At 40.0% G+C, this 5,386-nt stretch overlaps 1 pseudogene; it reads left to right on the top strand.

Annotated features, from left to right (window-relative positions):
- The first annotated feature begins 2,197 nt into the window (after positions 1-2,197).
- LOC143676259 (heat shock protein HSP 90-beta-like) lies at positions 2,198-4,787 on the top strand (annotated as a pseudogene).
- The last annotated feature ends 599 nt before the right edge of the window (positions 4,788-5,386 follow it).

Genomic DNA, 5,386 nt, shown 5'->3' with positions numbered 1-5,386 from the left:
TAAAAACATTTTCTAGAAAGTTTACTGTGGTAGTTAGATTCAGTTGTCAACTTGGCCAGGTGAAGTTACCTAGTTCTGTTGCTGTGGACTTGAACCAATGGTAAGTGAACCGCATCTCTTGCTAATTACATCTGCAGTTGGCTAGGAGGCGTGCCTGCTACAATGAATGACTGACTTAATTGGCTGGTGTTATAAATGAGAGAGCACAACGTAGTACAGCCTAAGCAGCTTGGCGCTCCTCATCTCAGCACTTGCAGCTCAGCCCAGGCCTTTGAATGTAAAGAAAGGAATCACCCCGGGGAAAGATGTTGGAACACAGAGGCCTGGAGAGAAGGCAAGCAGAGACCATCCTGTGCCTTCCCACATAAGAAATAACCTCAGTGGAAAGTTAGCTGCCTTTCCTCTGAAGAACTAACAAAATAAATCCACTTTTATTAAAGCCAATACATCTCTGGAGTGTTACATTCTGGCAGCTAGCAAACCAGAACAGTTACCATGAAAAGTAATTTTTAATGTGGGAAAAGTGAATGCCAGGGTGGGGAGGGAGGTCGGTAGGTGGAAGGAACACATAGAAGGGGATTTGTGCTGAGGGAGCGAAGATTCAATAACAGAAACCTTACTTTGTCAGCCATGGGGACTTGTTCTAAGAGAGATACATGTAAAAAATGTTTGCCATTGCTGTGTCTGGATTGACAAGGTGTTAATTTTTCTGTAGGGTTATGATGCACCTGTTTCCTTAGGGAAAATTTTTCCTCACAGTGAGGAAAGGGATTATACATGTGTTGGGAAAGGTTATTACATGAAAGCAATGGAGTCTGTTGTGCTAATAGTGGGAAGTATTAAGGCTGCTTTTCTGTATTGTTTTCATGGTTACTTATATTTAGAGCACTGCTTGTTATTTGTCCTTTTTAAAGAAAATCTAGCATTCTTGTAGAATTTCCCATTTCAAGTTGTCTGCTAATTATCAGAGCTTCTATATTTTAGTCATTTGTAAATCTCTTAAAATCACACTGACTTTTCCCTTTTTATTGACTGTTAACAGTATCCTGATTACAAGGTTATTTTGCACTTGTCTCAATACCTTTGGTATCATTAAAACAACTTAAGAAAATGTAATAAAAAAAACTCTACTAGATATATAAAAAATCCTGTATTTTATCCATGATTGTTCTGTAAATCCTCAAATTCTCTAGGAAAGGAAAATAAAACAGCTTTATGACTTTAGTTTTGAATGGCATCCAAATTAATTGGGTGATTCTGGTGTTGCTGGACCAGGGACCAAAGTTTGAGGACTACAGATCCAGCCAAACTATAGTTACAGAGTTGACTTTATATGTTCACGGTTGCTCTGTGAGAACTACAGTCCACTTCTACTGAAGTCTCCAAAAGAAGTTAATAAGGGGCCACAGTGGCTCAGCAGGCAGAGTTCTTGCCTGTCATGCTGGAAACCTGGGTTTGCTTCCCAGTGCCTGCCCATGTAAAAAAAAAAAAAAAAAAAGAAGAAGAAGAAGTAATAAGATAAGCACATTTTAAAAATACCCATTGACATCTCTCTGTGGACCTGTGTTAAATCTTGTCAACTGATTTACAAAACTTCTATATTCTGCATATAAAGCTTTCCTTTTGTATGAACAAATATCCAAGGATATAAGGACATCAACAATCTTAAAATGAGTAATTTACATGATTAAAGCTACTATGGACACTAGATTAGTTATTGAAAAAGAAAAAAAAAAGAAACCTCAGCATATCTACACACATCTCTTTTATTGCTATTATTTAAAATCATTCCAAGGACTCGATTTAAAAGAGGGAAGACAGTGAAAAATTAATCAATACAGTGGTGTTCAGTTGCATATTTGCTATCATGATCACTGTGATCATTTTGTTTTAAAGTATGTAAATGAGCCATTTGTTTTCACAAAACAAATTAGGCTCTGTTCTATCCCACAGTTTACTGGGAACCCAACATATGCTAGATAATGTGGGGTTTAAAAATGAAAAACAAGCCATACCCTTTTACTTCAAGGTACTTACAATTAAATTGAAAGACAAGCCCAACACTTAAGAACCAAATTTAAATATAACAAAATATACAGTGCAGGAGTCACCCACACACTGCCTTTCAATCACTTGTGAGTCAGACACCATCCCTGCCCACTGTGCTCTCTGGTACTTGCTTCTCACTCCCTTCAAGATGCCCAAGAGAGTGCACCATGGAAAGGAGGAAGAGGAGACTTTTGGCTTCCAGAGAGAGATTGCCCAATTCATTTCTTTTATCATCAATAACTTCTTATTCCAACAAGGAGATTTTTCTTTGGGAGTTAATCTCTAATGCTTCTAATGCTTTGGACAAGATTCACTATGAGAGCCGGACAGAACCCTCCAAGTTGGACATTTGTAAAGAGTTGGAAATTGATATCATTCCCAACCCCCAGGAATGTATGACTCTTCCCATGACTCTCATGGATTGAGGCATTGGCATGACCACAGTTGATCTCATAATTAATTAGAGAACTATTGCCAAGTCTGGTACCAAAGCTTTTATGGAGGTACTGCAGGTTGGTGCAGACATCTCCTTGATTGGGCAATTTAGTGTTGGTTTCTATTCTGCCTACTTGGTGGCAGAGAAAGTAATTGTGACCATAAAGCACAATAATGTTCAGCAGCATGCTTAGGAGTCTTCCACTGGAGGTTCCTTCACTGTTCACGCTGACCATGGGGAGTCTAGTAGCCAGGGTATCAAAGTGATCTTGTAGCTTAAAGAAGACCAGACAGAGTACTTAGAGAAGAGGTGGGTCAGAGAAGCGGTAGACAAGCACTCATAGTTTATAGGCTACCCCATCACTCTCTATTTGAAGAAGGAATGAGAGAAGGAAATCAGTGATGTTGAAGTAGAAGAAGAGAAAGGTGAGAAAGAATATAAGGATGATGAAGAGAAACCCAAGATTAAAGATGTGGGCTCAGATGAAGAGAAATGATAATGGTAAGACAAGAAAAAGAAAAGAAAGAAGATGAAAGAGAAGTACATTGGTCAAGAAGAAGTGAACAAGACCAAGCCCATTTGGACCAGAAACCATGATGACATCACCCCAGGAGGACTATAGAGGATCCTGCAAGAGCCTTGCCAATGATTGGGAAGCACTTGTCTGTGGAAGGTCAGTTGGGATTTTGGGCATTGCTCTTCATCCTCCACTGGGTTCCCTTTGACTCATTTAGAAACTAAGAAGAAAAAGAAGAACATCAAACTTTATGCCCATGATGTATTCGTCATAGACAGCTGTGATGAATTGATACCAGAGCATCTCAACTTCATTCATGGTGTGATCAACTCTGAGGACTTGCCCCTAAACATCTCACAAGAAATGTTGCAGCAGTGTAAAATCTTGAAGGTCATTTGCAAAAACATTATGAAAACATGCCTTGAGCTCTTCACTGAGATAGTAAAAGACAAAGAAACCTACAAGAAATTTTATGAGGCATTCTCTAAAAACCTGAAACCTAGAATCCATTAGGTCTCCACTAACTGTGACACCTTCCTGAGCTGCTGCACTATCACAACTCCCAGTCTGGAGATGAGATGACTTCTCTTTCTGAGTATGTCTCTTACGTGAAAGAGACCTAGAAGTCCCTCTATGATATCACTGGTAAGAACAAAGAGCAGGTGGCCAACTCTGTTTTTGTGAGGTGAGATCAGAAGCAGAGCTTTGAAGTAGTCTATGTGACTGAGCCTATTGATGAGTACTGCATGCAGAAGCTCAAGTAATTTGATGGGAAGAGCCCAGTCTCAGTCACCAATAAGAGTCTGGAGTTACCCAAGGATGAGGAAGAGAAGAAGAAAATGGAGGAGAACAAAGCCAAGTTTGAAAACCTCTGCAAGCTTATGAAGCAAATCTTGGAAAAAAGGTGAGAAGGTAACAATCTCCAATAGGTGTGTATCTCCACTCTGCTGCATTATAACTAGCACGTACAGCTCGACAGCCAACATGGAGCAGATCATGAAGCTCAGGTGCTTCCAGACAACTTTACAACAGGCTACATTGTTGGAGGCAAATGGTGGAGACTCAAAAAGTTGGCTATGAATCAAGAACTCAAAGCATCGGCATGCCATGCTTACCAGCTAAAGTGAACAGACCACTGAGGTGAGGTTCTTGAGGAAGCTTATGTTGGAGTCTGAAACTGTTTGTCCCTGCAGTTCCCTATAAGATGTTTCTCAAGATACTTTTGTATTATGAGAACTTGGTTTAAACATTAAGCACTTACTTATGCAAAAACAGCTCAGAGAATGCTTAGTTAAAATATAACTTCACTTTCTGCTGAACTGGAGAATAAATGTTATGCTGAGACTATTCATGGCTCTTATCTCAATAAAGACTTTAGTCCCCTGACCCCACTTTTCTACTGTGTCTTATTTTTCTTCATCCTGTGCAGTGCCCTCTTCTTTCCCTGTTCACCAGAGAATTCCCAGCACTACATGATAGCTAAAAAGCACCTGGAGGTCAACCCTGACTATCCCATTGTGGATACACTGCGGCAGAAGGCTGAGACAAATAAGAATGACAAGGCAATCAAGGACCTGGTGGTACTGTTGTTTGAAACTGCACTGTGATCTTCCCTTGAGGATCCCCAGACCTACCCAAATTGCATATACTGCATAATCAAGCTAAGTTTAGGCACTGATGAAGATGAAGTGACAGCAGAGGAACCCAGCACTTCTATTCCTGATGAGATACCCTCCCCACCTGGAAGGTGACAAACATGCATTTCCTATGGAAGAAGTAGATTAGGTGTTACTACCCACAAAACTTGTACTCACTGTATAGTGCTTCCCTGCTTCCCACAACAGCTTAAGTGGCCCTGTCCTACCTGGCTCCATCTACTGATATCTAGTGGGTATATTCCTCCTTTCCTGTCCTTGTGTCTAAGGCAGGTTGCAAGGGTCATGAGCCCCATCCCATTTGACAGTGGGGTTGGATGTTGTGTATTGTAAGTTTTTTATTTTGTTCTAAAATTAAAGTTACAAATAAAAAAGATGCAGTTTTATACAAAAAATACACAGTGCAATTAGATAGCAAGTGTGCAACAAAATAAATATGTCAGAATGCATAGAAAGGAGAGATAAAAATGAGCTGAAATCATGTAGGGAAGCTGCACTAAAAGCAGCTTTTATACATTCAATTACTAAAGACACTCACAAATATGCTTTTTTTTTTTGCTGGAAAACCATACCATTTAGCAACAACACCAATAATATTCATTACAGTCAAAGCCTGCCTCCCATCAAGGGGTCAGCAAAGCCAGGCTAGAATTTCAATTCTCTTCCCCCTAAGAGGGTCCTACTGCACACGCTTTCCCTCTGGATCAGGAACCACCACTACGTGCATGG

Source organism: Tamandua tetradactyla, chromosome 3, assembly GCF_023851605.1.
Source record: "Tamandua tetradactyla isolate mTamTet1 chromosome 3, mTamTet1.pri, whole genome shotgun sequence".
Lineage (NCBI taxonomy): Eukaryota > Metazoa > Chordata > Mammalia > Pilosa > Myrmecophagidae > Tamandua > Tamandua tetradactyla.
Note: the sequence above shows the minus strand (reverse complement) of the source record. Positions and strands in the feature narration are given on the sequence as shown.